General features: G+C 38.5%; 1 protein-coding gene and 1 long non-coding RNA gene across 2 annotated transcripts in view; one reads left to right on the top strand and one right to left on the bottom strand.

Moving 5' to 3' along the window:
- The window catches only part of tmem132e (transmembrane protein 132E), a 330,057-nt gene that overhangs the window by 256,642 nt on the left and 49,592 nt on the right, over positions 1-23,823 (bottom strand). The window lies entirely within an intron of this gene.
- Positions 1,491-8,877, top strand: LOC117955296. The gene is made up of 3 exons (XR_004659006.1): positions 1,491-1,578; positions 1,622-1,640; positions 8,867-8,877. It is a non-coding gene; the product is annotated as an uncharacterized LOC117955296 (long non-coding RNA).

Genomic DNA, 23,823 nt, shown 5'->3' with positions numbered 1-23,823 from the left:
ATAGTGACCAAGACAGTGCTGACATTTCTGCACCAAATGTGGCATCCATGACCACAACAACAACACTGATGATAACAAGCTGGTGCTGCTGCTAGATCCAGATGTTTCATTCCAGATATTAGAAGTATTTTTAGAAAAGGCCACACAACTCTTCTCCATTACAACATACTTCATCTACTAAACATGGTTGACTTTCTTGACTTCATCACCCCAAATTTGATTTGTTATGTCTCAACATTTGATCATTTATTAGGCTTTCTCAGCACCTACTGCATCACCTGCCCTATCTCACAAGTGTTTTCAAAGTTTAGGGTTAAACTTCTTTTATTGTTTCATAGTAGAGATCTTTTGAAGCCTTTCGAGGCTCTGTGACTTAAGGTGGCATTACAACTCATCCACCCTTTTTACAGAAACTACCAAAACCACCAGAACAACTTAAGTGTCATTCAAATTGCCGTTCCAATGTTGGCACTGTATGTACAAGACATTGAAATCCCATCCAAGTGATGTAATTTTATTTATTTCACATCCAGATTTACCTTTACTTGTCAGACTGCAGAAAACAGAACTTGTGAGTTCAGAGTTTGTTTTTTTTACTCGCTACGAAGGGCTAAAGACTACCCTACCCCCCCGCATGCAATGGGCAGAAGCATGAAATTACCATAAACAAGTCTGCAGTTCATCCCTCATAGAAACGCAGAAAGGCGGATAGAGAGATAATTACACTTGAAGGTGAATAAAAACTATAAACAGAAAGGAAAAAAATAATGGAACAGAACTCACATCCTCATTAAGGTCAAGTGACATTATTACAGACATCCAGAACCTTTGTTAAAAAAACTAAAGAAAGAATTGTACTCACCTATTCCATAGGTATGGCAAGGATTATGAGATCAGCATCAGACAGGAGAGAAGAAAAACAAAACATTATTACAACTTCAATACTATTATCAATGTTACCCAGTGCCAAAGGAATATCACAAGCGCAGAAACGTCTTATTTCAGCTGCCAGCATTTGCAGAGTCAGACTGTCCCGGGCTTTCCCGGTGACCATGCTGCTCTGGGGACCGGGTGCGCAGCGAGAAACCGCCGCTGACGGACGCGGAGCTCATCGACCGCTGGCGCTCCAACTGGGGTCTGTCCGCGCGGCGAGCTACGCTGCAGTTTATCAGTATTAAATTGAGACAATTTCATAACCTGGAACAGACAAGTCTTGTATGTTGCATTAAATACTTTCCCCCGTATTGTTGTACAGTTAACTTTTGTTAAGTGTAGTTTGATGCAAAAATCCCCCTTCGCCTACTGCATTATCCCATTAAATTAAAAACATTTTGAATTGTTACCTTGCATATTTGTGACATCACTGTGCAATCATTTGCATAAAGCTTACTGGTCGTGTCAGCAAGGTAGATAGAAAGAAATAGAAATCTTTGGCCAAATATTCACAAATTTAATACAGGAGAGAAATAACTTGCGTGCTTGCTAGACAAGACTGTCAACTTTTTGTTTTACAGAAAATCACGGTGTTTTCTACAGAAAGTCTCCAGATTTGTCGCTAGTCGCTCTGGTGGAAAAAAAGTTGCTAAGGGAGTCTGAAAAGTCGCTAAATCTAGCAAAAAAGTCGCTAAGTTGGCTACATTGTTTTGATGGAGACAGACAGTGTGTGCATGGAGGGGATGGGCTGTGTGTGTGTGTGTGTGTGTGTGTGTGTATGTGTTTGTGTGGAGTGACGGAGACAGGAGAGCAGGGAAGGAAATACAGCTGAATGAATGAGTGTTTTAAATGGCATCAAAATAAATAAATAACGCAACACATGTGTGGTGCCGGGTGTTGATTATGTGGCGCACCGCCACAAATTAGTCTGTTTGGGAAACACTGTGGACTAAGGGCTCACTGCAAAAACACTGATCATAACAATGGTCTGCTAAAATTGGCTATGCTAAATAAAATCCGTGTACTTGAAACCTTTCTGCTTAATCATAAGCAGAATGATGAAAACAATCTTTTTCTTTGTGAAACTGCCATTGCCACTAATGACAGATGGCAGAATTGTGTTTGATCATTAATCAATAGTATTTTTAGAAAATGCTTTGACCACTGACTAAGTTCGGAATGATAAAACAAAGTGTTGATAAAAGCAGATAAAAATACTTTTATCACCTGATGCACACTTAATTTGGTAACAGCGGCTAAAAATAATTTAATACATCCTTCAGTTAATAAAACAGGAAACATCAGGTGAGATTATTGATTACAGTCATTTACACTCATTCAAAAAAGGTTATTTAGTTCAGTTTGTTAGCAGTTGATAAGGAACAACTTATAGGGAATCTGTTGGGTTTAGTTGCCCGTTACCGACTCAAGCGAAACTATACTTACTATTCTTTAAACAACACACAACTGTTGAAAGTGTGCTACACAAGAATCACAGCTACTGAAATAAATGAAGACCTTTTCTATAAAACGCTGGTCGAAATCTTAGCTAAAAATGAATCTCAGCAGGGATTAAACATCAAAATATATAAACTATAGTTTAGAATGTATGATCTAATGTCTTCTACTTAGTTTAACACAATGTGCTGATAAAAGCAAGAAGATGAAAGAACATTGTAGCCATCTAAGTTAAACGCAACATTACCCCTCTGTATGATACATTCCACTTAATGTCAAATGTATGTTGGCCAGTCAGAGAGATTTCTTTTGGGAACATATTCTGCTAACTTACAGACTAATCATGTTGTCAAGCACCAGAGACTCTGGAAATTAAACATCGTCTCTGCAACATGTGGGAGGGGTGGGGCTGTAACTCTTTAATCAAGTGAGCAAGCACAGGTTGTAAGATTGTCAGACATCTGTTGGCATACATTATCTCAATTCCTGTGTTGACAACTACAGTTGTGGGTATCAGTCTTTAAAGGTCAGCGGTGGGAAAAGAAGATGTCAGCGTTGTCGTGGTGATGGAGTGGGTGAGCACAAAGTTCAGGTTCACCTGGACTGGGAAGCTGCGTGCCTGTAATGACTAAAGGTCAAGGTAACTAACAGTCTGTGGGAAAAGGTTAGAGCTGTCTAAGGAATACACCTCAAGTCATTTACCTTACCCTGCCATCATGCATATGGATAGATGGATGGATGGAGGGAGGGATGCACACAGGTCACACGTTAAACAATGTGTATGCTAAATCTGTACTTGGATATATAAATAACCTAATTTACAAGATTGATTGTACCACACTTGGAGCATATAGAATTCTCACTCAGCTAGCCAAATGATACAGAACACACTTATTTAGTAAACAGCTGCTGCAACATGTTCTCTGCTTAAATATTAACTATGCAAGATATTTGATGTTTCTGGTGCAGAATGCATTAATATCGGTTGCCTGTGTTAAAATTTCACTTTAAAAATTAATGCTTCAGCAAAGCTTTGAAATCAGTGTATACAACAAAGCGGGAGGGGGGGGTATGCTGGGGGTAACCACTGAAGGAAATAGATCAGGCTTTAGAAGCCAAGGCCACGCTATGTTGACGGTATAAACACCACCCTCCATCCCTTTCAAGAGCGTGGCCAGGAGAGAACTGCAGGCCTTTTGATGCTTTCAGGTACACACTCGGAATATTATCGAATCGGCATGACTTGAGGATCTTCAGTGAAGCCCATTGACTGAATGCCACTATTCAGAATTTCCCTCTTTGGAAAGTGAAGCTCACGCCAGTGTCGTTCATGCTTTTCATCTCCCACATAAATTAACCTAGAGGTATTCAGCTGGAAACCCTCTCCCTCTGGATTTGGACTGTGCATTCACTTGAAAAAGATGAATATTTATCATTGTTTTTAGGCTGATTAGCTGGAAGGCCAGGTAAATACAAAGATGTGTCAAGGATCCTTAAAAACTGCATATTGGAGTCTGTAAAGTACTTACCACCGGTGTCGAGTTGCATTGCTGCGTGCAACAGAAATGTGTTCTTCCTTTACTATGGCTCTTCCTCATTATCTAAAAAGAAATTGTTGTATTCTATGTTATGTTATAGAGCTTTATAAACCACATCATAAAAAAATTGTTCAAATAGAGAATTACAGTCTTAAAGGACTACATCAGTGGCTTTTTTCTATCTCATTAACTGTGTACTTGTGTTTACTTTTGACTATTTCTGCAACCTATGTTATGCTTGGAAAATGGTTTGCGAGATGTAAAGTGCAGGCAGCTTGTGGTGAATAGGCTACTGTCAAGTTCTGATTTATTTCTTGTGCAATTCCCCACTTGAAAAGGACAGTCCCTCCACATGAAGAGTTTAACTGGATTTCACTCAATAAACAGCCATGGGATCAGTTGTTTGTCTTTTATTAACCATTCCTTGGTGGGCAGTAAACAGGAGAAAAACCTCAAAAGAGAGACGACAAATACAAATTATTATCCGAGTTGACAGCCAACTTAAATAAACAAAATTATTCACATTTAACTCAGATAAACGCATTACTGCTATTATGAACTGTTCCAATTTTAAACAAATGTAATCAAAATAAATACCCACCATTTTAAATTAAATGATAAGAGTCAGTACATTTTTAGCCAAACTCATATTTTAGCCAAATGCAATACAAAATATTCTTTAAGAGTACAAAATTCAATTTATTTCCTAATCATTCGTTCAAGCCGTATTGTTCCAATAAAGAATTATTATCAGGTATCATTGTAGCCACACAACTAGATATGTTGTACCAAACAAACACCTGTTGGTATTTTAATTTTCAAACTGTATGTTTTCTTGTCTTTTAACCAAGTATCTCTAGCCAAATACCTTTATTTTTATTGTTAAGATGTCCACAACGTTTAAATTACTTCTAACCATTTCAAACACATTCTTTCTCAAACAATCAATTTGGCTTCCTTACTTTTCCCTTTATACCCCACTTGTTTGATAAAACCAAACATTTAAAGTTGCGAATACAACTGCAAAAACGTCCTATCAAAGTCAACACAAGTTAAAAGTCTGTGGTTTTCCAGAGCAGCATTAGCACTGCACTGCTTAAATCAATCTAGCCAAAAATGGCCAATATGGCGCTTACCGGCTGTCCTTCACAGTTTTGTGGAGGGCTTGGTCTTGCACAATCACCTTGTTCACAAAGATGACATTTCCTTGGTCTTGTGAGTGCTCTCAATGCTCCTTCCACTGCGGTTTGAAGACAACAACAGAGCCAGGTACTGGCACGCCCAGATTGCCTGGAAGATTTGTTGCACCTGGTTCACCACTGATTGAATGGGAGGAGCTCCCAGGCAGTTTGTCTGCACAGCTACGATGTGGGAAATCACTAGTATGGTCCTTAATTCAATTGTAACTCACTGATATAGGCTCCTGAGCAGTCAATTCATTATGCAATGTCCTTTGTTAAGTGTCTTGCATGATGTGCTTTTTGAAAGTGAATAGTGACAACTAGCATTTCTAAATATTGTGTCAGGTTAGGGTAAGAAAGATTTAAATATTAAAGCTACATTATTTCACTATACACATTGGCAGCTCCACAACATACCTGTGCCTGAGGGTTTCCTCTGTTTAGGCCTGTAGACTACAAATTTATAACAGAGAGACTGTGTTACAAACTGGAGGCGTAAAGTTGAAAGTCATGGGTGTTTACCTTGATGAGATACAGAAGGCTTGTATCTCATAGAGGCGGCAGAAACTACGCACTATAGCTTTAACTGTTTCACAGTGGAATTTCCCACCACTGATAATTCCAAAAATTAAAGTGTCATTTGGTATAATAATGTTAATCTATAGGATCTCTTCAGTCCTCAATCTGTCACTCATAATGTTATCACAATTTCTTTTTTTTTTAAACACAGAAAATGTAACTTTAAAACCTATTGCTTCTTGCATCGCTGCTTGGTAAAGGCCCCTCATGATCAAAAGTATACAATACTGCAGCTACAAAAACATGTTTAATAAAGACAGACATGATATTCAGAGTAAAACATTCCTTTGGGTGCCTCAGCTCAGTAAACAATCCATTCGCCTGCTTCATCTTCTCTTTATCATATGCCAAAAACACACAAACACAGGGTCATGTCTATTACTGACAAAAAAGAAACCGCCATTCTCAAACAAAGTCAAATTGGTTGCCTTGTCTGAAAAGGGCAATTGCTCAATGTCAGTGCAGTTTGGAAGTAAACAAAGGGAAAACATGGATATGTAGGCAGCCTATAAAACAAGCAAAGCAACAGAGAGTAGAGGCAGAGTGGGTTTAGAATGAGTCAATCTGATAATGTAATAGTTTTTTTGACCATTACTAAAGAGAAAAACTCACATCAAGTGTGCCTCTACAACTTTATTAAGCCATCAGCCAGATTTAATACTTATATATAAGTATTACATCTGTATCTAATATACCACAATAGTGTGGGCTCTTAAGATAAACCCTGCAACTGTTATCTTTGAAGAGCCGGGATGCGTGGGGAGCTCATTGCATGTTCAGGACTCGGTCCAGTCTTTAATGAGAGTAAAAGGACACAGCACTCATCTTTATTTCATGGCAGTGTTTGTGTGCATCTGTGGAGTCCTCAAAAAGAATTCATAGTGATAAACAAGGCCTATCTAAAGAAGGCCTTGCAGCAGTGTGTAGGGCTATATAATAGGCCCTGTTGCATGGCAGATAATATGAGCTGCTGGCACTGGCGAGGAGGGGATGTTTGCTGCAGACTGAAGGTAGAATATGCTCCACTGGAAAGGGACACTGCTGCCTCACTGTCCAGAGAAGTCTCTTCATTAGCCTCTGTGTCCTCTGTTTTCTCTTCATGCCTCTCTCAGTGTCCTGTTCACCCTCCACAGAGTGATGGGGAGGGCTCTCTGAATAGCAATAACCCAGCCCAGCGTCAATCCATCTTCTACTTCATTAAGGGGGCTGCAGCGTTATTGCTGGGCTGTAATGATCCCACAGATCTCCCTCCCATAGGCTGAGTTTCTTAGGCTTTCGGAGATGTCATAAAAGAGAACACATGAGTTGTGACTGAAATGTATGTGAATTATTAATTTGTCAGTTCCTGGAGGAAGTTTGTCTATGTGTGCGTGTGTGTGAGTGTGCATATGTAAGCACAAGCGCATGCGCACACTTCGGGCTACTGCTTTATACTTCATATAGGTTGATTCAAAATTTATGTTGCCAGTTCCTTTGGCGCTGGAGAGTTATTGCAAAAAAAGTCAAATGAAAGGCTGCAGTAATATTAATGCAGTTCTGATATATGGTCACTGCTTCTCATTCACAACTCGGGATGGCAATGCAAAAGATATGTTTTATGCAGACTAATCCAGCAGAGACCGCGTGAAACAAAAGAACAAGATAGGGTTCAGAGCCCTGTGTATACGGGCCACAGCAGGCTCAAACACAACAACAAAAAAATACAAGCTTGGAATATCCCTCTAAGCAGCCATTATGAGTAATGGGGAAAATATTTGAGAATATTTTGTTTTTTACTTATTATTCCTTTCATACAGAGATTAAAATGTGTATAATTTTTAGATGTAACTATAATCTCCACAATACATCGGCATAAGCACTGTAAACAAAGATAGGTCAATGTAAACTAGCCTATTGTTATATCTGACGTTAATCAAATTCAAGACCGCATTTCCTACAAAATATTTGTATGTGCTTCGTTTAATATAAGTAAAGGTGATTAGTCCAAAAAAAGTGCATTTCAAGATTTAGAGCGTAACTTTATTAATAATAAACATAGGTTATATTTAAGCCATTCCCAAATGAGTTGCTTCAAACCTAAATAAAAGACTATCTATACTACTATAATTACTCCACACAACTCTCTCTGTATTTCTCAGTAGGCTGTGTTCAGAAGATTGTGGCGTCCGGTGAGTTTCCTGCCTAGAATCTCGAGTTTTTTTTTTTTTTTTTAAACCGGGGACAGTGTCTGATGTGTTCTACGTTGGTGGCAGCAAATTAAGTCATTAAGATCACTGGATCAGATGTGTGTTGATAATGTGATAATGATGAGGTGAAATTCCACAATGAAGGTGACAACAGTCACATTTCAGTTATATAGAGTGTAAGCTCAGATGATTATTATTTTATAATAATTATTGTTGAAAAATTTGCTGCTATACTAAACTATAGCAATGATGGACAGTGTGAGTCAATCAAAAAAACTTTGTTTTGCTAATGTGATTGGGTTCAGCTTTTACAGATATCACACATCTTTACACAGCTAATGAACAACTCCAGATACATAATTGCATCACATGTCACTAGCCTACGGTCGTTACTAAACAACACAGTGCAAAAATATGACAAATAATGCTGCCCTCCTTGGGCTTATCTACTAGCTATCTAAGGAAAAATCCAGCACATAGACAGTACCTTAGAATAATGTTAAGTGACTCATGTTGACTCATTTTTACATACAGTTTAACAAAAAACTATGCTGAGGGAACATTGCTTTGTTTTTTCATGTTGGTTTTGAGCAGTCGGTCAGTATGCAACCACAACAAGCTGGAAAAAGTTTTAAACAGTGAGTTTAACAGCACCTGTCATTTAGAACACAAGACAAAATAAGAGTTCTTGCAAAACAAAACATGACAAAATAATCGTTATTTTCTCGATTATCCTACTTTGGTGATTGCTGGGAACCAAAATCGAAATTCAATTAATTGCACAGCCCTACCAGAATGTATGTGCCGTGTAGCCAGATCTTACTCCACAGTTCGGTGGAGATCTGGTAATGTGAGACTAGCTTCATGCCAGTTTAATACCTTAAGGTTTCAGGGTTGCCAGTCTTAATGCCTCACTGTATAACATCACAACTACCAAACAGTAACAAACAGTAGCTAAGAATTGTGCATGGTAAACACTGCTTGTTTGGAGGCCCACACGCATGCCTGAATGCAGCCATTATTCATAAGCATTGGCAATCCAATCCATTATACAACAGAGAGTTGAAACAAAATCCATGAACTATTGAGTCAATGAAGTCAATGGACTGTGACCTTTTCACCAATATCAAACCACCCACACTAATCAGACAGCTGTACCTACATCACCATACAGAGCATCAGCACAAGCAAGAGAGCTACAAAGTCATGTAGCCCAAACACCAAAACGGTTTCGAAAGCCTCCCTGAGTCCCACACAGATTAGAAAAACAAGGCTAGCAAAGAACAAAGGGCTGGGTGTGAATGAGAGTGATAAAGAGTACAGGGAGGGAGAGGGTGTGCGGACACACATCACTTATCTGCTACTGATGCCGTGTTCACCTCTTCCAAATAGATCTGTCAGACTGGTGCTTCTCAAGGCTCCTGAGGGAATACTCAATAAAAAAAGGCTACCCGGGTATCGCCCAGTTTCTCGGGCCAAAGTAAATAGGTGCTGAGCATGACATTATTGATAGACCATAAACTAACACTGCTGTTGCATCCCAGTGTCAGTTACTGCTGTCAGAATAGTCAGAGCAACTGCCATTTCCTGTCACTGCAGTGGAATATTGTCCTTGTATCAGTAAGGGAAATGGAGCTCACAAAATCGACATGCCGTCAAGTGGAGGTAGAAAAAACCTTCATGTGTTCAATTCAAATTTTCTAAACTAAACTGCACCACACATGTAGTGAACTGACTACCAACACCCGAACAAGCTTTAAGTTTCCAACTTTTGAAACCACACAAATGTTCAAGCAAATGCTGAATCCAGCGTTTGGTGCCAAATCTTTCAACTAAACTTAATTTAGTTCTTTGTGCATGCCAAAGAGAGTACACAGCCTTTGTTTGAACATGTTAATCACAATCAGGCCTTTGTTGTTTGCTTAATGTGGTTAAATACAAAACACTGCTAATGTTCACAAATTTAAAAACGGTCAGGTTCAGCAGTGGAATTGGTAAAATTCAGAAAACCTTTCAGAAAAGGAAAATCTGAGGTTGAAATAATACACTGGTTCAATGCCTGTTTCCAAACTTTTACTGAAGAAACCATTGAACCTATATAGAAATGAGTGTCAAATTAGAAGAAAAAACTTGAATAGGTTAGATGCTTTCATTTAAGGCTTAGGGAATTACTAAATTGTAGGGCTGCACTCTAAAAATCGGTGAGTCAAATTATTCGTCGGTCACCCTGGCTTGACTTAAAGGATTTTTATTCATTTGTTTTGTCAGTCAGTGTGCATTACATTGCATTTTTATAAACTAGCAGATTGAGCGTGCTGAACAGTATTTTCCTGTGGTCTGTAGAAATGAATGTTATGACAAGGAAAAGAAGCCCCACCCACAAATCACGGTAAAGTAGGTACTGGTTCAAGAGGAGTCGGGGGTGCTGCTGACATCGCCTCAACATTGAGCATTAAGTCCACAGCCCTGGGAAGCAGCAAGGTCCGGACTAGGAGTGCTGTAAAGATCACAGACGGCGCCTTGAGCCACATTCTCCCCGAGCTTTTCCAAGCCGGTCAAGAGCCGGTAGCTGGGCACCGCCACGAAGGAAACGCAGGGAGATGAGGGAATCCTCCAACACCGAGCAGCCGTCCCTGACCCGCCCAGTGTAATCCCCCGGGACTGCGGGGACTGCCACCCATTGAGAAGTTTGAAAATATTTTAGGGTCATTATGAAACCGCTTTGGCCGCATTTAATTATGTAAATGTTGTCGAAATCATAACTCAAACTTTGGATTGGAAAACTGGATTTTCTGATTTCTATTCTATTACAATTAGTTAAATCTTCATTGTTAAACAGCCAAATCCTGATTTAGTTACAGCCCTAGTTATACATGAACAAGAGAGGTACATGTACAAAGAAAGCCACAAAACACTTGGTTACTAACAAATGTAATTATTTGTTATTGATTAATTGTCACACAGCCACAACTCTGTGCCTTCTCTTTTGTGTACACAATTCAACAGAAACCATGTTCCTTCATCATAACTGCTCTATTTTTTTAAGAAACTATCACGTCTCATTTCTGAACTGATTAAGTGCAGCTTCCCTTCTTTTTTTCCTTTTACATTTAGAAACTCGCCCTACCACAACTTTATTTTATTACACCTGCACTAATTTGCACTTGCTTTTTAGAGATGGAATTATTCACGGAAGAAGGACCCTCACAAATTGGACCATCGTCACTCACTGTGGTTGGTTGCTTTTTTTTACCATTCCACTTTAGCAATATTCAACACTTGATTAAACTGTAACACAAAAAAGAGTCAAAGTCTGTATCTTGATTTTTTTAATCAAACACTGGTTCAGCACTGTTGCTACCATCTGTGACTACTGCTGACATGGCCTGCACTTGTCAGTTATCATGAAAACAATTAAAGTCACATCTCTTGTCATTCTCTCTGACATTTTGTCTGTGGCTGATGGCGCACGTGTGTGATCTGTAATGGCTATCGGCATGGTTTTTTGGTTTTGAATTCTTTATTTTTACAAAATAGGCATATTGGACTAGTAGGTGTACAGAAAAGTGATCTATGGTTGAGGTACTCCCAAATCCCCCTTTGCATGTACAGCACAGGCCAAATGTTTGGAACCACCTTCTCATTCAATGAGTTTTCTTTCTTTTCATGACTATTTACATTGCAGATTATCACTGAAGGCATCCAAACTATGAATGAGTTTTGATGCCTTCAACAAAAATCTACAATGGAAATACTCATGAAAATAAAGAAAATGCATTGAATGGGAAGGTGGTTCTAAACTTTTGGCCTGTACTATAAATATATACAAATTTAAAGTTTACAATCCAAGATCATCATATTGTGTTGTTGTTAATGTATCATTTACTGATATTAGAATAAATAAAAGAAAAAAAAAATGTTGCTGTCACAACCACGGTTAATTTTGGAATGATAAATTATTTTCTACACTATAACTAGGAGACGTCGTAGCTTAATAATATGCACACAAAAAAAAGGTTTTCATTAAATATTGAGGCTAACTGAGCCGTAAGGTTATCTGCAGAAAATGCAGCGCCTCTGGCCATTCAGAAAGTAGTATTCTCTGTGGTCATGCTTTCACTCAAATTAAACCTGCATAGCATTATGAGGATTTCAGGTATTTTAATACTTTACAAAGCCTTTTTCCAATGTTAAGGACTAACAGATGCCCTTAAGAGTGGAAGGGCCATCCCTATGTGACATAGCCTACGTGACTCAAATGTTATTTAAAAAAAAAAAAAAAAGATTATTCACTATTTAAAATGTTTTATATTTTAGTTTTTGCCAGGCAAGCCTAGATAGATAATTGCAGCACTGAATTGTTATATATATATATATATATAAAAAAGTCTTCTATTATCTGCTGTTCATTAGTGGAAAGAGGGCACTGTCTGTATCCCACTATCACTTAATTTAGCAAGACATCTTCCCAAACTTCCAGTAGTGCATCGTTTCCCTTCCATGTGTATACAATGCCGGTTACTTTTCCACCTTTCAAAAAAAAAAAAAAAAAAACGGACTCATTTTCAAGTTATCTGTTCACTCTCATACATAAAATAGATTTTAATAGATTCATTTTTTTATATTCTTTGATTGACCTTGAGTCACAAAGCCACAGTAATAAGCCTTAGGCAGTGCTGACTTCAGCAATGTCACACTCAATCAACAAAATATCTAGTCCAAAATGTGGTACCTACTGTATGTGTGCAAAAACAACTCACTTATTTTAGGTTTTTAACATTAATAAGAAAGTCTCTGAAAAAGCATAACTGTGATACTAACTGCAGCAGGAGGGGGCTTTAGTTCTGCTAAATTAAATATGATGCATGTAATGACTAATACAATAAGCCCAAAAACCAAGTCTGCATACTTAACCTTGGCTGCTTGTTTGACTGCTGTCTCCGTTCTCTGCTTCACCGGGGAATTGCACTCAATATAATGAAGAATACTGATTAATGAGAAACGTGACACACTATGTGTGAGCCTCCATCAGTGTTTTCCCCGGATCCAAATGAGGGGTTTGGAAGTGTCTATGCCCAAAGAACAGTTAGAGCCTCTCAACCCAACCGAAACATATCTGACCGATGAGCACCAGGAACAAAGGGACCTTCACAAACTAAATCAGGAACCAAAAGTTGCTGTTGTGTTTCCACAACATCTGAAGGACGGTGAATATTAGTCAAATAGGCCTGTTACAGATTTGTTTTGGTTTTTAACAGGACTGCTTTGTTTGAAGAGCAATTCATGCATGAAATACCAACAAAAGTATCATGTTTTATGTTGAAGTTGCCTTCAGCATGTGATATTTGAATAAACGCTGCAAAATAGAAAACCAGAGGCAGAAAGGGAGACTGAAAATGTCAAAGGTACTTAGGCTTTGTTGGCGTCTTTCCGACTCATTTAAAAAAAAAATATGAGAGAACAGAGAAAAGAGAGATAGCGCAAGCCAGCTGAGCGAGAGCTGGTGCTATGAATGAGAGAAATTAAACATTTTGATTGTTTTGAGCCAGTTAGTTCTTAGGCACACTTATATAACCATCAAACACTGATCAGGTGACTTACTCAAAATCATCAGTCAATTCAGCAGTTTTATCGGAACTTTTCATAAAGACTTATTAGTCAGGAGTCCTTTTATCAGTTCTGTAAAACTAATTTGTTTCACTCCTGGCACCTGTTATGCCCTCTAGTTAAGGCCAAGATACAGCGTAATGTCAGATGCTGTTGCCACGTCAGCTGTTTGACTTGGCTAGATATTGTGCTGACTGCTGCAGTCCACTTTCATGACCCACGCAGTGGATCTATTTATTGCATGACTGCTCTCTTTAACTCGAGGATCTCAAATGAGAACCATGGAGGGTCTAGACAATCCAGGGTTTTCATTCCAGTCAAGAATTCACTGATTAGCAGCACCCTACAGAGGAGGGAAGCAATCAGCGAAAACACTTGTTTGATGTTTAACTCAAAACTCTAAAAACTATGTTTTTGCAAATGTTCCCACGGAACAAGTTCCTCCCCGAGACCATTTTACGTAGCCAGCGATTTTATGTAATAACAGGTCTAACTTACACTTTGGACTATTCTTTGTTCAGTGTGGATTTGCTAATGTATGGTTGCTGTGACGTGCCTTTTCTTCTGGACATGGATAAAGTATCCATTAGGGTTTTGCCAATTGACGTGATCATTGTGAGATCAAGAGTCGCCGTCGTGATGCCACGCACGCCACGGGTCCTGGACAGGAAATTGACAACTCTGCCGGTCTTAAACTAGCAAATACGCAAAGAGACAGCGTCGGGGCTTTTCGCTGTGCAGGGTACAAGATAGGGCCCCTTCAGTGGAAGCTTAAGGTCCTGCTCTGCAACTCGGTTTGGACACAGCTGGTATCAAGTGATAGAGAAAAGGCGTTAATGTGAAACGCTATCACTCTTTCCTTTCTTGTGGACAATACTGTGTGCGTGCATCAATAAGTAAGTCTGATGTTCTCTGGGTACGGGACGATGTTATGTAGGATTTATGAATGTACTTTAGGAACAATAGGCTAAATCACAAGGGTTATTGCTATTTTATGTGTGAGCTAACATTGCCCATCTGGGTCACATGCGCTGCAAGAATTATGTTTCTGTTTACTGAGTGTAGTTTAATCTCAGTAATGATGGTATATTAGGTTATTACTGTCTGTTAAACGTTCAACTGTACTATTGTTAAGCAGATCACGGAGCTCTGATTGAAGGGCATTTAAAATCTATAAGTGTCTGATCGTTTCTATGTTAATCATTAGCCCATAGTAGTAGAAAGAGATATAGTAAAATAAAAAGTGCTTTATTACAGCGTATTCATATTAGCATGGCAGGTTTACACGGTCAAAAACAACCAAATAGATGTAAGACAAACCAACTAAACATTGAGCCATTAAATGCAGTGATTAAGTGACAGACCAACGACTGACCCATTAAAAAATAAACACTGATTGAGTAAATAATGGCCCATTAAATACAAACAGGCTGGCCACTTAAGTGCCAAGATAGAGGGACAAATTAAGACTTGCCCAATACATAAATGAGACTGTACTACTAAAGTCTGTCTCATTAAATATTGCGAGATAAGTGTGACTGGACAAAAATTTGGTCCAATACATATATTAATAGAGATAAACGAGTAAAACACTGGCTTTGTAAAATACTAAGACAGTATTAGTGAGAGTCTTGGAAATATAATCATTTAGAAAGGTGTTATGGATTACACTGACCATTTAACAATGCCCTAAAGGCACCTTTGCTTTTCGCAAATAGTATGGACAATTGTAAAGTATCAAAAAGTAATAAGGAAAAAGAAAAAGATAGCAATGATATACAAGATATAAGGGGATAATAAGTGAGCTTTACAGATGTTGACAGGTGGATTTTGTTACCTTGTGAAGATTTTGTAGAACCATTGAAGTTGTCTTAAAGTAAGGTGTTGAAAAAAGTATCACGTCGATATTGAAACCAAGACTCAGATATCATACTGTCATTTTAATTATCAATTTCAAAACAGTATCAAACGTTTCAAGGGTCAGACCTAAACCCTTTCCGGGGAAAGCAGTTGTTAGTGTTTAACTAACTTGTGCTTACTCAGTCTGTCTGGGAAAGAGCAACTAAACACTAGCCCATTAAATATTTAGACCAACTGACTAAACACTAGCCCATTTAAAGGCTAATGCAGACAGACTGACTAAACACTGGCTCATCAAACGCTGAGGCAGACAGACGGACCCGACAGCACAGCATCTGTTCAACATTTTCATTTTAGCTGAGGGGGAGGCACTCGCCACTTGACCCTGGGAGTGCCATCCCTATCACTCCAACAGTGGAAATAGCAGCATGGAGCCGGCTGCATGCTGGCCTTAATATTTCGGATGCAGCATCTCAATATCAGGGAATGAAAAACTAAAAAAGTGGAGGGGACAGAACCAGAATCTTGCTGCAAGACGCTGGTAGTTTAGGCATGCCATTTTATCAACCACAAGCTGCTTTTAGTGTACGCTACCTGATCAAAAAAAAAGAAGTGTTTAACAGATTCAGACCATCTCCAGACTCCAAGACAAAGCCTACTGCTTATAATAAACTACTGTTCCCCAAGACTGCATCCAGTAAACATTGTTATGCTAAAAGCATTATGCTAAGCAATGCAAGTTATCACTTTTGCTTTCATGATTAGAATATTAAAAGGAAAAATGTTAATAGGGGAAAAATAGGGTGGAAAAGAGCAACACTCAGAATCATGGAGAGGGGAAAGATAAAAGGAAGGAGAATGAAAAACAAAAAGAGAGTGGGTCAGCGAGAGGTAAGTTTTGAAAAAAACCTGAGTAAGGAAGATGCGAAGGGGTAGTGAAGTTTGACGTGACATCAGCCTAGGCTAGATTTAGGAACCGAGAATCATTCCCATAACAGAACTGGCTTTTAAATTGTACCACACAGAGTTCTTGTTATTTTAATGCTAAGTCACTTACATGAGAATTGAAAAACGCTATAAAACGCCAGAAAGCTGTTGAAAGCCTTGTTGTTGTTGCAAGTCCACGAAGCAATGTGAGGAAACTGAAAACCAGAATGATAACTTGTGAGGGTAATTTAGATCCATCCCCTGGGAAATGAAGGCAAAAAAGAGCTTGTTCCAGCAAGGTGTAAGATCAGCATTATTTTGCCGATCTTACTCAAACGACTTTTCAAGCAATTTCATTGTCACAGACTAATTTCCAATATCGGATTGTAATCATGATAGTCTGGCTAGAGTTGGGCTCCTGCTATCTCAATCGTTTGGTGTACGGTGGTCATAAAACTCAGTCCGGGTCAGTCTTTTTCCCATATTGACGGTTAAATATTAAAGTCCTGGTAGTGAAGTTAAATCATGTGACTATTGTCAACAACCAATGGGTGCGCTTCCACCAGCACCAAACAATAAGGAGCAAACGGCCAGAGCCAGTGTTTATGATTGCTATGGCGCTGCACTAAGCTCAACGCTAAAGAGGGAGAGTTGCAGATTGTCAACCCTTCTGAGGCGTGTCAGGGTCTACAAACTGCAACAAAAACAGTGGCAATCTGTACCCCAAAGCCTACACAAACAGCGTTCCAGCCAATAACCAACAAAAACGATATGGGGGTGGGGGTGGGGGGGGGTCAGTGGGCGGGAGCACAGAAGGGAGGGGGAGGGGACGAAAGAGGAGGACGGAGGGGCAAGCTAGTCTTGCTTAAAAAAAAATACTTAAAACGTCAACAAGAAGTGACGTCACCCAACATCGTTTACAGAACCTTTAAGTTACCAACTAATGCTAGCTAGCTACCTTGGTAACACCCAGGTTTTTAGTCTGGGGTCTGATGTAGGCGGAGAGGTGATAGAGATTGAGCTGAAGAGCGTTTGTGTGTGTGTGTGTGTGTGTGTGTGTGTGTGTTGTTTGTATGTGTGTGTCTCTCAACCGCAACAGGTTACTGTACTACAAACAAACACTTTGTTTACTTGAGGCAGTTTAAGCTCTGAGGTTGGTTTTACAGACTGATGTGTTTGTCATTGTATCATTCCCTCTGTGTCATTACATTCGCTTTGATATGTCAATCTATTATCCAGCAATGCGACACGCTTTTGGCATTCTCAGGTCTGTTTTCAGAGATAGTTTATCACAAAGTACAATTGAACAAAGAGATTTATCTTGGTCGCATTTCCTGTGACATTAATGTATTATTGATGCAGGAACACACTGCACACTGATACAAGTAATAAAGACAAAACTGGCAAAAACAATTTGTTGTATTTCATTTTCACCTTCCCAAATATCCAAGAGGCTGACTTGCTTGTTTGAATTTAGAACCAATGTATTGTATATAAAAGGTTATGCGTTGCATTTTCATTGATAAATATCAATTCTGCTGAAGAAAAACAAGAATATATCCTATAATATAGTTTTTATTCAAAATCAAATTCTATTGAATGGGGCCAGTAAGTAGAAAAATTTCAACGTTGCACACAGGAGGAGTCACATGATTGGCTCGACAGACCTGGCGTCTTAAGGTATTGGTCCTGGCCCAATCTTGCCAAATACAGTGGAGAGAACAAGTATTTGATACACTGCCGATTTGGTTTTTTTTCCTACTTACAAAGCATGTAGAGGTCTGTACACTTCAACTGTGAGAAACCGAATCTAAAACAAAAATCCAGAAAATCACTTTTTTTTTTTTTTGAACGGTTTTTAATTTGCATTTTTTTTTCATTACATAAGTATTTGATCACTACGGAGCCCCCGAGGTGACATTGAGAAAGAAAAAAATTTCAAATACTTGTACTGAGGACAAACACTTTTGCAAAATCTTGACTTTGTTTTGCAAGATCTCAAGTTTATTTGCGAGATCTTGACTTTGACAAGATTTGGCCTTCCTACTGAGAGGATCTGGGCACACAATTGCCCAGGCCAGAGTATCGATCTCGACTGGCATGATGTATGTTCTGACAATCCAGAAGTATCACGCAATCCAGACCATCAGCAGATTCACTACAATTGTATTCATAGGACATGTCTCACCCCTGTGAAAATGCATCACAGGAAAATAATGAACAGCCCTTTATGCTCTTGCTGCCCACTAAAAGGTCAAGGTGTACATCTTCACATGATCTGGAATTGCTCTCCTGTTGGTCAGTTCTGGAAGAATTTGGCATCCAAAATATCTGCGGTGGTAAATGATACTGTACCTGTTACTATTAATGTTTTTGATTCTGAAAGATCTGCTGTTTTTGCTGGACTTACAGTGGCTAAGAGAATGATTGAAACCCATTGGAAACCACCTCAGGACTTGTCTATTCCCACATGGACCCTTTCCTTTTTGGATGTCATATCTATAGAGCTCTCCACGGCTCGTATAAATGGAGCGCCAGGAAAGACTTTGGACACTTGAAATCCATGTTGTAGACTTGTGCTATAGCCTTCTTGCTTCTGTGTGTGTTTGGTCCCTTTTGTCTTATGCCGGTCACCCTGTCAATGGCTCTTATTCGTTTGTGTGTTTGTCTGTCTGTGTGTGTCTTGTTTGTGACCTGCAGACATCGTTCTTGCTGTTGTGTCTCCCTCCTTCTTGTATTTCCTCTTTGTCTTCGTGTGGAAACATTTGATCGTAGGAAAGATTGTGGAGGTGGTGCACTGTGCCTTCTTCGGTGTGTGTAGTGTACTTCTCTGTATATTGTCATCTAGACCAATGTTTTGAACTTTTGCTTTAAAAAAAGAAAGAAAAGAAAAATCTTTATTTTTATCACATTTAACATGAATGCCGTAGAAACAGGCAGCCTGCGAAATTAATGACAAAAAGTGAATAACCATGAACTTCCCAAAAAGGCTATAACTGAACTGTTGAAAACAGAAACAGCTGTTCAAGCCTATTACGGCAGTGTGAATGGTATTTAATGAAACACACTGCTGATTTATCTAGCTCTTTGAGTTGGCTGTGTTTGTCAGACCTTTAAAGCTATTGTAAGGCTCTACGCCATCGAACATAATAATCAAGACAAGGAAAATAAAACAGAGGTTGAATGTAACCAGAAGGTTTTTTCTAATATTAGGATGTTTTATAAAAGTGGCCGTGTTATGGATTACAACTATTAGGGATTACATAATCAGTGATTATGGGTAAAACCAAGATTTGTACAGCTCTGGCTCTCTGTTGTAATGGTTTTCTCTGCACAAAATTGTTTTGGCAAGCTAATATTCTCAGAATTACATCCTCAGTGAGGGACTCCTTTTAGAAAATGTACATTTTTCCCATGTGTCAGTGTTTGCAAATGACACAGCACTCCCCAGCTAACTCAAGGAAAGACTAGTCGGAGGAAAAAAATTCTAAATTCCATTCAATCTGACACTCAAATGTCACAAAGAGATTAAGAAAGTAATGTGAGGGGTTTAATGTTTAAATTATGTTTATGATTTCCTTTAAACTGGAACGTGTTTAGCTGGTCTAGAGCCACTTACTCTATTTTACAAGCACAATGATTATTGACATAATTACTTTGAAGATGGACACATTAATTGATATTATCATCCAAATAGGCGGCTGTGGCTCAGGTGGGGGAGTGGTCACCTCCGTGGAGGAGGGTTCTCCACATGAGTCTTATACTTGGCCATCAAGTGGTGTTTGAGACCCGACGTACTCTGATGGTAACTTCATTCACATCGACAGTGCATACAGTAAATAACTTTCGTATTAACCATCAAAAAGGGCTTTGAAACTGAAATTTCCACTTAAAAATAAACTTTTGTCAATTTTTGGCTCAAGGAGGTTTGGTTCTGCCATTCATCAACAACGTTACTGCTCCTTTGCTTCCTGATTTATCAAACTACGGAGCAGCCCGAGGCCCAAATCACATAACCTGCGTGTGATAAACGCGCATCAAAATAAAATGGGTGCCGTTTTTTTTTTTTTTACTAATTTACACAGCCCTTATTTATTAAAAAATCTGTCTGGTTTGCATGTGTCTAACAGTGTTTTCTGAATCCCTGTGGTTCTGCAATAAATATGAGTTAAAAATGTATTGTGAGAGTGACATTGAAAAAAAAAAATGGGCAATCTAATACTGTATATACACATCAGATGTTTAACCCTAAGGTGTTCATGTTTTTGTTACACAGCCAATGTTCCCCGGTCTGGTGGACCCACCACATTATTTAGGCTTTTAAATCAAGACAGCCATAACCATGTATGTAAAAATACTAACAGATGTTTACTTTAGATCAATTACCAATGATAAATACATTATTTATAATTCATAACTGCCACCCGCCTGGTACAGTGAAACTGCAAATGGCTCATTAAATCTGTGACCTGGTGAGATCACAATTATGATAATTTTTATTGTTTGTGAGAAAACAAGGAAATTCAAATTATAAAAAGGTAAAAAATATATATAAAAACAAGATTTTGGATCATTATTGGTGCTCATTTCTTAGAACTTAAATCAGAATAGGTGAAAGTGCTTGAGAGGAAACAATTTTGTAACTTTACAATAGTAGGTGCAGAAAGAGAATATTCCCGCACACAGACACAGGCCCAGTTAGGGGGAGGAGAACAAATTTAAAGTTCATAGCACCTACAATTATTACCCTCCGGTCCAGTAGACCTGAACGTAAATACTAATAGCGACAAATATCAAACCTAAAAAAATGACATGTGCCATCAATCATTCGGTAATTCGTGACAGCCATAACAGTGGAGTAGTGTCTACAAGCAGTTGCGTTGTTCCTTTGTCTTTAGCTCGTCTTAAATGCCTCACTGTGATTTCTGATGGGACATGAACCCTAAATAGCAACAGGATTCAGTCTCAAGGATTTAGGATTCGGTTGCCCTCAACAACAAGTTGAGAGTCCATTACGGAGAGGCGCAGGAGAAAGCAATAGAGTTGGAAGTAAGTGTTCAAATTCTTAGTGCTTAGAAAATAAGCACTGAAGGAAAATACTTTCACAATGGCCTGAGGAGCTCAAAGTACAACTACTTTTATGGAGGGCAGCTACAAATTTAAAAGGAATAAAGGCATCAGATTTGTTTTCTTCTGGTGCACTTAGTAGGCACGCAAGCATGTACATTTGCCCTACGAGCACATGATGTAAACTGGATGGAAAAAGGGTCCACTTAGGAGGGAGAGTGATGGCATTAAATACTCTTAAATCCAATTTGGTAACATCTGGTGCCATGCCAGTGCTAATAATAGTTTCCAAGGCCTTAGTGAAATGAATAAATAATTAATTGTATTCTCGGTGTGTTTCCTTTGTGCTTATTTGGCAAAAGCTGTCTAATGATCTGGCTCCAACTGCTCATTAAACTCAGACTATGACCCAGTAGCTTCAAGAAGGAGAAAAGAAAGAAAAAGTTTGGTCTTGTAAACAGAATTATTTAGGGATTATAACAGCATTCAACGAGGCACTTTGTATAAATGAACACGTTTAAATTAGTAACGGAGAGACATGAATTAAATAATCTTCTGTAAACACCACTGAAATATGTTGTCCAAGTTAGACACCAACATAAAAAAGCTCTTTAATGCTCATAAATGTGTCACAAAAGAATACACAAGCCATGTATTATACAGTGGGTTGTTCAGCCAAGTATCACTCAGAATATCACTCTGGTCAAAGCCAGCGAAGTGCAGCAGTGATGAACTGCCTTTCTAAAAAAGGTATGCTGGAAAGTTGTCTGGATTAGTTTAACTAAAGCATGTTTACATTTAGCCTGGTCTGTAATGTCAGGTGAGAAAAATGCCATTTGACTTAAACACTTCAGAATAAAAACACATCGAAGCACAGTTTGTCCTCTTTGACTTGGTTTGGTTATTTAGAAGTTATAAGCTATGGCTAACCCTAAAAGTGCAAGGGCCAATTATTCAGAGAGAGTAGACGACATGAGTCCAGCAGTTTACATGGAACAACGTCTAAATTTTGATTTTTCTTCATGCATTTTGAGTGGAACAAACACCAAAGAGAGGAAATGTCTCTGAACAGCACCAGCCTGGTTATCATTTATTTATTTATTTTTAGTGAGGAAATAAACTTTTCAGCACTACCTCAGGTACAAAATGAAACAACATGAAAAGATAAAGGAGAATACACTCAAAAAAGTGCGGGTTGAGAAAAAAAATCTAAAAAAATTTAAAAAAAATTGTATTTAACAGATCTTTTAGGGAACATTTGGAATCAACTCTAACACTAATATGAGCTTTCCTTTCAATCTCTATAGTCCAATGCATACTCAACCTCATATTTAAACTTGCATTGCTATTTCTTCTATAAACACTGAATGAAATGTCAAATGGCTGTGCTGAATTGACAGATATTCAACACTCAACTCTGCACTACGGAGATTGTATAGCCTTTTTTAGCTAATTGTTTTGGTTTGACTGCATGCCCATTCCAGCACAAAACAAAAAAATCTAATTAGGAGTGAATATTACACTTACATGTTTTATGTAAGCTCCAAACAAATGATGTTGATCTGTATATGGTGGGAAAATGTCTGCTGTACGTTGCCTATTGTTTGTTAACTTTTATAAACTTCATAATCTGGTAATACAGTAAGTGGTGACTATTGGTCAGCTTGTTTTAAAATTGTCCTTACCTTGGCGCCACCATAATCAATTAATGCCACTTAAAAAAGGTTATGCACAGTATATCTATCTATCTATCTATGAAACCTTAGCATTTAATAAAATGCTAGACCTGAACGTGCAGTTTATGTCCAATCTGTTGAATTGTTTGCCTGCTTCTTTGTTGGTATAGCTATACTGTTTATGTACATATAACAGTGGACAAGACAAACATAGTAGGAAGCATTAAGGGCTGGAGAATGAACAACAGTTCACATCCTACAATAATTAAACGTTTCTAACAATACAAGCAAACATATCTGTTACCCAAACTAAATGATTTACAAACTAAATGATTTACATACAAAAGATTGCATTGAGAGAGAGACGGTTCAAGGAGACTGTCTATACCTGTTGTGAAATGGTAAGATTCATTATGCTTTCAGTCTGTCTCTAGAATAGGAATGAGAAAGAAATTAACGCATTTAGAACAACTACAACAATGAAATGGGGTCATAATTAAATTTTCCTCAGCTGACACACTCTTAGCGGCTCTCTGAACAGCTCTCATGCCCAACATGCATGTGATTGAAATGGGGGATGAGGACTCCGTGTCACCATCTATTCCATTCTGAACTTGCAATCTCTCAGCTGACTCGAACAAAAACAAAGTTAATAGCATTCTCATCAAAATCCAGTCAGCTCTATTTAGCGCAGTCACAACCGGAGTCTATTTGCTGCTTCCTTTAAGCAAGTCAACAAATATGTACTGAGCCAGACACCTCTAGTTAAAGACCGCATAGTAGGGGATAAACTTAAAAAATATATATATAT

This window comes from Etheostoma cragini, chromosome 13 (assembly GCF_013103735.1).
Source record: "Etheostoma cragini isolate CJK2018 chromosome 13, CSU_Ecrag_1.0, whole genome shotgun sequence".
NCBI lineage: Eukaryota > Metazoa > Chordata > Actinopteri > Perciformes > Percidae > Etheostoma > Etheostoma cragini.
Note: the sequence above shows the minus strand (reverse complement) of the source record. Positions and strands in the feature narration are given on the sequence as shown.